Raw genomic sequence first — 13,267 nt, 5'->3', positions numbered from 1 at the left:
TGTTGGGGTTTTTTGGTTTTTTGTTTGTTTTTTGGGTTGTTTTTTTTTTTGTTTTAATGAGGGTTTGAACTATGAACCACAAAATTAATGTGGACATTTAATAAACTCTTTCTTCCCTTTAAGTCTTCACCCTACCCCTTACCCAAAATCATCATGTAACAGAGAAACTTCAGTCAAATAACAGCTAGACGACTGAAGAAAATAAATAAGGAGTAGGGTGATGGGCAGACTTTCTTTAACTGAAGTTGCCAAAAGGCTACTTTTTTTCCCTATTTATCAAGTTTAGCAAGTATTTCCAGTAATAATTATTTTATGGGTGCTTTTATGATGGCTCAAGCAAGCTGTCCAGCAAATAAATTGCACAAGCATCACTAACTGCTTCAGTGCTTTGGCTGTCAGCATATGTTCTATCACACAAACAAGACAGATGATCTACTATGTACCACCATCCTTGCATTTCCTATATTAGTGCCCCCTTTCACAGGTCACAAGCTCTTCGTAGTATTTCATAAAGACAGGGTTAACTATGCATTTGCCTCCATTCATCATCCAGCTGCTCTAGAAAAAAATATTGATGAACGCATCAAGTTATTTAAAGAAGTACCAAATGAAGATTCACCTGTTCAGGCTTGTGGTCTACTCAAGAATGGATATTCTTTTAGGAGAAAAGAAAGGATGGAATATCAAGAAGGATGGACTTTATCTCAAAGCCTATTATGCCAACCATCATCTTCTATCCAAAACATCATCATTTACCTTCTTGAGTTCTTCAAGCAACCTGCACTGTCAGTATGTAGATGAATCATACAGTAATATAACCTACATACAGGCTATGTCTTTTCACAGCTGCACATCCAACTTGTATTAGAGCTTACTGGGTATTTTGAACTTCAAAAGATAATTTCAATGAACTACCAAAAATCTATTTGGGGAAAGACTCTTATTCTCTGTCTTCTCTGTCTTCTTTCATAGCCAAAGGGAAAACCTTTTCTACCAGTATGGCAGGGTTGGGAGTGGATTTTTATTTTTTTTTCTCTCCAGATTTCTTAAGAGGGAAACATGAACAAGATCTTTGAGAGGTAGTGTTTTATGCACGTCATGATCAGGCCCCAAGAATACCTTATGAAATTACACTAGAGATCACACAGGTGAGGATTATAGGCTTAAAAATAACGTCTACATGTTTAGATAAACCAAAGATATACCCAAGGGCTGGGGGTATATGGCATAGTTATAGACATACATAACACCTCTGATTGATAGCTAAGTCCTGTTCTCATTAATTAGGATTTGGTAGGTTGGTGTAAGAATTATCCTCAGCAGCATAATACTGTATTCTGCAGGTTGGAGAAAAGAACTGGGATGTTCATATACATCTGTGAAAAGTATCTGTGAAAAGGATGACACATCATAAGGCCCCCTCTCTTTGTCTCATCATGCAGACAATTATGTCTTTAGTTGATATACAAGACTGCTGTAATTGACATTAAGTTTCAAATCACTGAGAGTCATTTTATGAGTATATTCCTTCCCTTTACCAAGCTTTTTGTCTTGTTTAGTACTGTTTTGTAATCTGGCTAATGATGAATTCTACCATTTAAGGATTTTAGTGATGGTAAAAAATATTGAAAATCCAGAAAAGGAAGGACTGGGAAACAAACCTGCATATTCCGTATCAGTTGACTCAATTAATTTGTATTTGTGGTGTATATTCCTGAGGTTAAGAAACTTACTTCTCAGTGGAATAGGAGATAAGTCAGTTCCTTAGGGACAGGTACTCTATGACAGGTCTACATCATTGCCATAAATTTGCCATATATTTTGAAACAACATTACAAAAGTATTAGGTATAAAAACAGCAAGCCTGGAAACAAATCAGAGCTTGTGATGGCTTAGAGACCAGCTGCACTTTCAATCTTTCTCCAAACATTCCTGTAAGATCTTTCTTGACAAAAAAAAAAAAAAAGAAAAAAGAAAGTTTTCTTCAAAGTTTGAAGTCACATTTTCGGAGTCAAATGTAGTTTCTCATGTTTTAATTTTGCGTCACTATGTTCCTCTACCATCCTGGTCTAGTCTCAGGACAAGCGGATCCACTGAAATTATATTTCACCATTCTGAGTTGACCATAGCTCCATTACTTGCAGAATGGCTGATCTCGTTCCTGGCTTGATCTCTTTCTTCAGCTCCTGATGAATTTACTTGCCTTCTCTGAAGTACTTAGGTGATAAATAGGACAGGGAGTGGCAAATAAAGGTTTAGAACTGAGTTTAAACTACATTATAGATTACATATATAACAGGTTTTTACTTTGTATTCATTGTTTCTATGTTCAAACATTTATCATGTAGTGGTACCTAGAGACCAAACTTTGCAAATGTATAGAATCCTCATTCCATTCCTCAATCAAAAAGCAGGTGCAACAAATAGATAAAACAAGCATATAGAGCAAGTGCATAGCTGTTGAGACATTGTGAAGAAGTGGGAGGTGCACGGTTCTGAGCTAGTTGCAATTCTATCCCAACATTATCTACGCATTCACTGTATTCCTGTTTAATTTTACGATATACAATTTACGTATACATCAGCTCATGCTTCTCTGAAGTGCCTGTATACTAATGCAAGCAGTATAGGGAATAAACATGATGAGTTTGAGATCTGTGTGTGGTTGCAGGGCTACAGCCTTGTTGGGGCCACAGAGACTTGTGGGATGACTCCCATGCCTGGGCTGTTGCAATGGAGGGAGAGAGGCTTTTCAGTACAGGAAGGGAAAATGAGGAGACAGTGCAGATAGCGAGGTCGGTTGAAAACTGACTGAATAGATGGGCCCAGAGGGTGGTGATCAGCGGCATAAAGTTTTGTTGGAAGCCAGTCACCAGCCATGTACCCCATGTGTCAATAATGGGTCCAATAATGTTCAACCTCTTAATTAATAATTGAGGCAAGGGGCAGAGTGTACCCTCAGCAAGTGACACAAAACTGGGAGGAGTTTCTGATAAGCTAGATGATTGTGTTGCCATCCAGGGAGACCTCAACAGGCTGCTGAAATGGTCTGAACCTCATACAGTTCAACAAGGGGAAGGGCAAAGTCCTGCACAAGGTCATGTACCAATATATGCCGGGGGCTGACCAGCTGGAAAGCAGCTTTACAGAAAAAGACCTGTGGGCACTGGTGGACACAAACTTGAACATTAGCCAGCAATGTTCCCTTACTGTAAAAAAAGCTCATAGTGTCCTGGGATCCACTAGGAAAAGTATTGTCTGGAGGCAGAGGGATGTGGTCCTTCCACTCCACTCAGCACTCTTGAGATCATAACTGGAGTACTGTGTGGCTCCTCAGTACAAGACAGACAAATATACTTGAGAGAGTCCAATGAAGGGCCACAAAGATGATTAAGAGACTGGAACATTTCTCCTATCAAGAAACTTTAAGAGAGCTGAGAGAGTTTAGCCTGGAGAAGAGAAGGTTTGGGGTGAGGATCTTATCAATGTGCACAAATGCCTTAAGGAAGACTGCAAAGAGAATGGAGCCAGGGTCTTTTCAGTGGTAGCCAGTGATAAGATGAAAGGTAATGGACACAAATTGAAACACAGAAGGTTCTCTTTGAAAATCTGAAAACTGAGGGCAACTGAGCACTGGCACACGTTGCCCAGGCAGATTGGGGCAGTCTCAAATATCCATTATTTGAGATATTCAGAAATTGTCTGGATGTGGTGCTGGGCAAGCTGCTCTAGGGGACCCTTCTTGAGCAGGGGGAAGTTCGACCTCTAGAGGTCTCTTTCAATCTCAACCATTCTATGATTCCGTGATTCTGCTTTATACCAAAGGAAAGTTTTGAGGAGGAAGGATGTTATAGCAGCATTTTTAAAGAGGACTCAAAAGTCTGTATGCCTCTGGAAAAATGCCTAGTGCTAAAAGATTTGCTACTCATAGGTTGTGATTAACCTGCTCTACTTTATTATTAATGCTATGCCAAATGCAGAAACCAGGATGTATTTTCATCTTCTGATTCATCTCGTTAAACTGTATATAACAGAAAATAAATTACATGCACCTAAACAGACTTTTCAAGGGCAAATATAATATATTAACACAGTGCCCAAGAAACAGAAAAATGAATCTTAATAAAAAATGTCATTCATTACAAAAAAGTAATATGTGGTTTTGCTTAGATGGTACTGACATTTTACCATTGTGGAACCTTAAACAGTTCCCTATTAGACAAAATTACTTATGCTTTCTCTTGTAAAAGATCAGAGAAAAAAATAATAGCCTGTCACTCCAATAAAAACCATTAGCTTGTTGGGAAAATTCCGGGACAAGGCTGCTTTACCTTTGCTGCAGAAGAAGCTTCATGCTGAGACTAGAAGTGTCTGATTGACCCATCATCCCTGCTGGAAGCCTATGCTCCTCTTCTAGCTTTGACTTGTGTGACCTCAAAATAAGTGCTGATATTTTACAATTCATGACACAAAGAAAAAGGAAAAAGGAAAATGGAATATATGATTAGGAATATAATTTTCAGTCACCACTGTCTCCTGAATGCTTTGACTCCTGTTACTAACAGTTTGAAAGTATCTGTATATTATACTGGAATCCTTCTTCCTGTTAAAATAGACTAATGATAACCTGGATTTAAGTAATTTTATCCTCCTTAAATGACGTGCAAAATGAAAAGAAAAAAATATATTTAAGTGTCAAGTATGAGGACTTGTCCTCCATCAGCCAACTGAGAATTCACTTAAAATACCGCAAAGATCTTTATCAGGTGTGCCATAGCTTCATTATCACTACTGGAATGCTAGTGGATTTAGTATCAGTTTGCTATAGCTGAATACCAGGTTGAATTTCTATAAGCATGTGTACAAAACACAGAAAATGATTGGACAAAGTGCTGGAATTTTACTCTATTTTACAGTTATGGAGATGTAAAACTGTTTAAAATCTGTAAAGAAATAAGCGGATTATGTGTAGCTTTTACTAATTCGCACAAACATAATATAAAAATGCTATACTGTACTCCCTTTTAAGAATTACTTTGTAAGGACTACACGATGTTTGCTTAGTTTTTGGTACTGAGATATTTCTTTAGAAAGAGTAATGCTGAAAAAGTTACTTTTTCTGGCAATCAAGTGGGTTATCGACGCTCAGCATATATGCAGACATTTGAAGCTACTTCTCTGAAAATAGCTGCTTATAGTTGCTTCCGAGCGACCAGTAGTTGCCATTAGTATTCAGGTTCAATCTCTTCTCACTGCTTTGCCACCACCAAAAGAGTTTACTTGACTAGTGGTGGCTCCCAGAAATTTCTTTTCTGCTTAGGCCACTGTGTTACAAATATTTAATTTCCATCTCACAATTCTGTGGGGTGTACCCATTGATTTTTTTGAGGAACCGGTTTAGAAGATATGCTGGAACACTGACACTGCAAGAGTGCTCCTGTAAGGGTAAAGATAGCACAGCTAAACAGCTTTAAGATAGCCATCCTGTAAGGATGGATGACTACGTACAGACTTAAAAAAAAAACTTCCTTTGTAGTCATGTGCTGAAAGCTGGCCACTTGCCTTGAAATCCTTCTGGACACATACCACAGGTTTTGTAAAACATGAGCCTACAAAAGCAGTGTAAAATTATGCCTTTTCTGTATTCTGTTTTGGCGAGTTCCAAGTTTTCCTCTTCCTGTTCAGAGTGGTCCTCACAGCATTAGGAATTCAGAGCTCAGGATCCAGGTCACAAAAGACATTACAGTCTATCGCACAACTGTGCACATGGAAAGATCTTGATTTGGCATGCCTTTTCCCTTTAGTACCCTAAACCAAGTTAACAGATTATTGAAATTGATTTTTTTCCTGTTTTATTTTTTTCCTGTTTTATTTTTTTCTTCCCTTTCTCTTTACCTTTAATATTGACACCTGTCTCAATGCTAAGGAGGAAGCATTCTTGGGTCTTTGTCAGAATGTGAAACAAATTGATAACCTATATTGAGGTGGCATACACTGAGAAAGTGTTTAAACCCTTAAGTGATATTTTCTTCTATATAAAAATGTTGATTGTATTTATACAATTGCATAACTCAGATTCGTGTACGTCTGCATTAGTCTTTTGGAAACCAAAAATTATATAACTATATCTATATCTCAGTAACAGCTTTTTTGGTGCTAATAAATTTGAAGAAGGCCAATTTTCAATCCTATTGAAGGATACTGTCCCCGCTCTTCTTTCCATACACATTTTCATTTTGAAAGGGAAAAAATCTGCTAAATGTTTTCCTCTTCTATTTTTTTTTTTTAACTATTATTCTAGAGGCCAAGTAGAAATGCTAATTCTAAATGTAATTGTGCTAAGGGCTTTTAATACTACAGTAGAGTGAAATATTAGACTGGAGCAAGAACCAGAAACCAACATGCATTTTCCTGTATGGAGATACTTCAGATGCATTCAATGAATTTAACAAAAGTTTAGGATTCTTTCATTATACACAGTTTACATTACCCTAATGTACTAATCTCAAATTAGGTTTTTGTAGCTTTAAGTGGCTCTCTGGGCTTCAATCTATTTTAACTTAAAAAACCTTATTTTTATCTCCTGGGACATATAATTTAAAATAATTTATCCTGTCAGCCTTCACTATTAACTGTACCTACAAAACAAATTCTTTAATTACTAGTTATCACTATCACTACAGTTAAAATTTGAGACCACATTCACCTATTTCTGAAGGGTTAATTATTGCTTAAAGAAGCTGATACTCATTTCAAGTCTGCTTCAGACACAGTTTTATATATCACTAAGTATCTTGATAAAAGATGTATTAATCACAGTTTTTAGCTAAATTATTCTGGAACAATAGGTCTATCACATGTTAATAAAACACAAAATTTGTATTTGACTTTCTGTCTACCAGTCAGATCCTAAATCAAAGGACATTGCTGTTGTTATCTCTCCTAGCACTATTAGACAACCCTTTGCCAATTTCTGTGCTTTGATTAAATTTATTCCTGCCATAAGGAATTCCTTGGTGTATCAGTTTCCAGAGGTCATTTAAGTTCCACTTATGTTCAGCTTTGCAAATTCCTTGTCCCTGGTGTCATACTCTTAACCTCCTGACATCTCAGAAGACATTAAACTTTAATATGCAACGTAATAGTTATTCCTGGGGCCATGCCATGTTTCTTGGTTAGGTTGAACAGGCAAAGCAATACCCAAGGCAGCAAACTACCAGGGGCAGATGCTTTCTCTGGGAATACACTAGTCTGACTGATGCTGGCAGGCAAGACTGAATAGTTTGAAGCATCATCCAGTGACAGCAGCAGTAGCCCATCCTAGAGACATCAGTTATTATCATCTTGCCCAAAGGAGCAAGATGTCTTTTTTGAGCTCTCAGCTTACCTTGTGCTCTGCAGAGTATTCTTATTCCTTTGAATTTATGTCCTTTTCTGTAGGAGCAACAGCCTGGGTCTGGGACTTGCACCATAGTACTCAGTGACTTTCCAAACTTCATTTCGCATTAATGTCCCATAAGCCTTGGGCTGTGTATGGTTGTCCCCAGGTTATGGCTAATAGATCATGTCATATCTGTGCAAACTAACTCTCCATGTCTTTGGAAAATTATTAATGTAACTTTCTTTTTCTAAAAATAGTGGAGCCCTTTTTTCTATCAGGCACGGAAAACTTAGTCTTCACTCTAAGTTTAACCATGCATCAACTATTCTTGATTCCAGGCACATCTTTATTCCCACATGTTGTGGTACTTTGTATCTACTACTGCAGAAAGTAGTACACATAATATTAAAAGAAAAAAATATATTTTCCCCTGTTAAATATCTGTAAAAAACAGTAATTTTTAATTTCAGTGGTCTTTTAAATTATAATATTTTGTCCTTTCTTCTCTACTACTCTACTCTGCCTCCAGGTCTCTTTTCTGAAAGTACAGATTTGAGGATTAAGTGTTGACTGTCTGCTGTGACTATGTGTAACAGGAAATGCCAAAACTGATGTGACAAAACTGTCTCTCCAATCCCCACTGTAGCATCTAAATATTTTATATACCCTGTGCAGGCAACACAAAGCAATGTAAAGTACTTTCACTTGATGGTTGTGAATTATGAAACAGCTCCCAGTTTTCCTAAAACCCTAGGTGAAATCTAAGAATGCTTGCCAAGATGTGCCTTGTAAATAAATCAGCTCTACCTATACTGGGAGAACAATTTGGACAGATGGCCATTTAGAATTCACTGTTTCACTAAGGAAGACAAAGACAAGAAAACAGAGAAAATAAAAGACCATACTAGGGCAAATCTTATGACAAAATATGCAATTTTCCTTTCTTTAATGCACTATGAATTGTAAGTGCTAACTAACTGAAAGGGAAAAATAGACATTCATAGCTACAATATTAGGAAATATTATAATAATTAAGGTGACATTTGATGTATTCATAGTAACAAGAGTATAACGAGTCATTGTTGGATTCTTTGTAACACAGCCAGCTCGTATGCAGGAGTAAATGCACTCCAGATGATACTATAAAATCTTTCAGTAGACTGGCAGTGTAATTACAGAAACTGCTCGCTTACCTGTGTTGTGTGAGGTCTTATGTGCTGCACTTATTTAAGAGCTAGGATATAGAAAACTTATATTCCTTGAAAGACCTAAGCAAAAATGATTTCTCATTCTCTTACCACATATTCTTATGAATGCAGAGGCTGCCATCAGATTTGAGAACTCCACTTCAAAAAGGATTTTTCCAAATTGTGGAATAATTACATCTGAATTCTGAAATCATCCACATAACCAGAACAGGAATGAAAACTATTAATTTGCAGTAGATATATTTAAAAGAAAGAATCCAAACTCCTGGATATTTTTGTCCAGGTTTCCTTACAAGGTGTGGTATCATGGAATCACAGAATTGTCAGAGTTGGAAGGGACCTCTAGAGATCATCTAGTCCAACTCCCCTGCAAAAGAGGATTGCCTAGAACACATTACTCGACTGCATGCAGGCAGGTCTTGGAAATCTCCAGAGAAGATGACTCCACAGCCTCCCTGGGCAGCCTGTTCCAGGGCTCTGTCACCCTCTGTATGTATGGTAAAACTTTTTCCAGTCCTTCATATAAAATATACTATAAAAAGTCATGTCCTATCAGGCTGACTTCCCATACAATTTTTAGGAGGTTATTGGTTTTCTCTGCAGCATCGTTCCAGTGGGTGTCTCACTTGAGAGGGAACAATAATTGAGTTCAGAGCTGTCTTCTTTTCACTGAAATTGCATTAAGAGAATTTTTGCCTATATCTGGCTAGCTTGGTGTATTATTAGAAGTCGTGGTGCTCCATATTGTCACAGCATGTGTCTGTTTCCACAGCTTGCCCAAGGAGCAGAACAGTTCCAGAAAGGGCTAGGACATTTGGACTCAAAAGTCTGCGTTCCCAAGTTGTTTGGCTGAAATTGTTGCAGTGTTGGATTGTACTGATCAGACCGTAGCATACCTGTCAGCTCCTCTTCTTTCATAAAATCAGAACCATTCATTCTTACTTACTCACTAATGTTCTGGCTACCTCTCATGAAAATCTGTTTACAAAATACATGCTGGGTCTGAATTACTCCAAGTGTGGTTCCCTGTAGAAGTGTTACATCACTGGAGTTATTTTTGAATCAGGTTGTCAGAATCTTTGCTAGTCACATTTAAGATTATTCCTTTCTAAATATCTCAGTTATGTTTCTGTCTACACTTATGACCTTGCTTTCTATCATTTCCCTTTTCACTTTACTATTAATGGCAGACATAATAACTACTAACATATGTCAATAAATCCTATATTCACTCCCAGCTAGTAGAAAAGGTTTGTATCACTGTCTCAAGTGTTTCTCTTTATCTGTGTTTAAAATTTTGAGCATTTTCTTTACTACAGCATTTTCTTTACTACTATAATCTTAGATAGTTGGAAATTTTTTAGTACCTAATGACATTCAAAATGATCATTATTTACCAAAGAGGGCTTTTTTAACTTTTTTTTTTCTTTTTTCTACTTAAGCAAATGAAGACGTGAATAACAGCACCTTGTGTGCAAAACACTGCAGTTCTCCACTTTTTCAGGACAAACTTCTTTTTTGTTCATTTCTGTTTATACTTTTAAGGTCATTAATTTCTATTGTGCAAAAAAAAGTTCTAAACCTAGTTACATAGATAAATATTTCCATGAAACAGTATAAAATTATAAATTCAAATGCAGTTACATTTCATCTATTATATTAATTTCATCTGAAAATTTTATTTTTTTTATATATAGATATGTTGGCATTGCAGTCTCCTTAGTCATCTAGTCTGATAAGAAAAATCTTAGTTTCCTAGAATGTGTTCTTTACATTTCTGTCGCCCTTCAAATTTTTTATTGGTTTTATCATGATTTTCTAATTTCAGTAGTTAAATGTTCAATTTAGACTTGGTGATATTTAAATTTTCTTCCACTTGCCTTCATTACTGGGTTTTCCTTTTGTGGAAACTGCTGAGTTTTCCTACTTTTTTGGTAGCTTTTCAGTTTTTAATGGTATTTTAACATAATTTAGAAGTAAAGTAAACAAAATTATGTTAAGACATCTATAATGGATATCCAATAACTATGTAATGTTTTTATTATTTCATTTATCACTTGCACGTATTCCCATTGCCATTAGACAGTATGACTCTAAGTAGGTACCTCCAATATTGTAGCATTTTGTAGCTGGAATGAACATGTGGTGGCATGCAACTTTACTGCAGGTGAGTCCCTAGGGTTCATAGTATGACCCAAGCTGATGCTATACTGCTGCCTCGCATCGGCTTTTCTCAATTCTGCTCTCACTGTTATCGTCATTGGCAGCAGAGAGATTAAAGCTGACCTATCTTAAAGCCATACATTTGACTGCAATTATAGATATGTCCTTCTTTTCCTTATGAGGATGTATATCTACAGAGCACTGTAAAGGTACTTTAGCTCCTCATATTCCTATGCTGACACAAACACTCAAGGAAGAATTAGTCAGTTTTACATATACATAAGTTAAAATTTAACCTGGTTTTTCAATTTATCACAGTACAAGCATGGTATAAAGATACCATACAAAAAGTATTGATGAAGAAGGCAAATTTCTTTGAACTCTGGATCTCCCCAGTATAATCCAGTTTTTACATTACATATTCAATTATTTCCTGAAATTCACTACATGTCATTTTTAGCAATTTTGGTTTTGATCCCTTATTTCATCTTTCTGTTGTCATAATGTCTGTCTTTGAGCTGTTCGGATAGAATTACAAAGGAACTGAATAAACAATTCTGATTCTGTAAATCATCTAAACTCATTACTACTGAAGCTTTGCAAGTTATTCTCATTTTTTTTTTACACAGGAATTATATTTTCTAGTGGAATCAAGTTAGTATGAAAGATTTGAGTGTATTTTATTGTTATCAGGAAAAAAAAAGACTTCTATATTGAAATATGAAAACTGCTGGCTTGTTTTACATTTCGCAAAGCTACATCAATATAGAAATATAAAGCTATTAAAACCCATGTTTTCTCTTTAGCAGTGTGCTATGTTTATAGTATTATACTAGCAAGGAGTCATCCAGAAAGGTACAAACACTTTCAACCCAGTGAAATTTAAGCAAGCTAGAAATGTCATCACTAGGAGACACTAGACCTCTCGAGAGCACAGTACAATCTACCTAATACTTGAACCATCCTTCTTAGAGCATCTCTCTCTCTGCCTTAATTACATAAAATAAGGGAAGAGGGAGCCTCAAGAGATAGCACTCCTACTTTAGTTACTTTTCGGCTATGTCAAAGTTCAGATGAATGAATGTATGTAAAATCTAAGCAGACAACATGTCAAGATTTTTATTCCACACCCCAAATTTTCTATCACATGTAACTGATGAAGAATTTCTGACTTGTTGGTACAGAAAAAGACAGAGAAAGATAACTCAATCTCCTATTTCTGCATCAACTATAGTATTGGAAGCAGAGGCACAAGCCAAAAACCATTCCTTTAGAGAGGGTGAATATACATAGCCTGGGTATTTCTATCAAAATTTGAATAACAAAGTGATTTCATAATGCAGAGCCCATCTGGACCCGAGTCTAGGTTTTCTGCCAAATGAGCACCTTGGCAAGTGTATGAGTTGTTAATTTTATGGTATCATATGTTTATTAAATACAGAGCATGTAGGATTGTGAATTTATGTCATGCTTTACAAATAGATAATAAAATAGTCACACACACACCCCTCCCCACCTTCACCCCTCTTCTGTGATGAGATCATAAAGGGCAAAATAGGACAGGGAATATTATTTCAGCAATGAAAGAAGTGACGAGATAATGAAGAAAGGAAAGGTGGAAAAGGATAGAACTTTATTTCCACGAAACCTGTTTGAAGGGAAAAAAGTGTCAGCCCTGGCAGGGAAAAGAATCAGACTTTCCAAATTGCATCATGAGAAGAGGCATGAACGTTAATTTGGGAGAAAAAATATCAGGTGCACAGAGAAGAGAACAGGGAAAGAGAATTTATCTAAAACATCTGTCTGTATATCTCCTGATCGATTAATATAATGAGATCTTTCTAGAACTCCTTCATTAGCTTCAATTTGGGTTCTTGTAAATAACAATGACTCATTTAAGAAGTCAGTTTGCTAATAATTAATTTTTTTACATATTTATAGGTGTTGAACAGCATATGATTGAAGTCAGACCATCAGCACTAACTTCTTTAGTCCTTACCTCTTACTTGGTTATCAATCAAATAAAATATCTTCTATTTCCTCCATGACAGCTCAAATTTCATAATATGACTTGAAAAAGCGAAATAGGTTAACTGGAACGTGCTTTATCACATACTCATTCTTCCTGCCAAAGAACTCTGCTAAATTTATTAAATACAACTTCCTGTTGTATTTCCCAAAAAGGAAAAATGAGAGGCCAGAAAGGAGATGGCTGGACATCTGTTTCAAACAGTGTTATGAAAATCCCATTATCAGGGCCTGAATATTCAGTCTGTTTAAAGTTGGAAAAACAAAACACTGCATCCTCCTGTATAAGCTGTCAGAGAGAGATCTGGGTAGGCAAAGAGGCATAAAATATTTTCTTGCATTGATAAAAATTTCTCTCAGGTAGCTAAAGGTTTGGAGTTTTTTGTGCAATAAAAGTCAGAGTACGTTGTTTGTTTGTTTGTTTTCTTTTTAACTTTAAAAAGTGGGGATGTACCATAAGAAGCTTTCTTAAAAACCTTTCCTTGCA

The sequence above is a fragment of the Calidris pugnax genome, unplaced genomic scaffold (assembly GCF_001431845.1).
Source record: "Calidris pugnax isolate Ruff unplaced genomic scaffold, ASM143184v1 scaffold13, whole genome shotgun sequence".
Classification (NCBI taxonomy): Eukaryota; Metazoa; Chordata; class Aves; order Charadriiformes; family Scolopacidae; genus Calidris; species Calidris pugnax.
The sequence above is the reverse complement of the archived record's forward strand: the minus strand, read 5'-3'. Positions refer to the sequence as shown.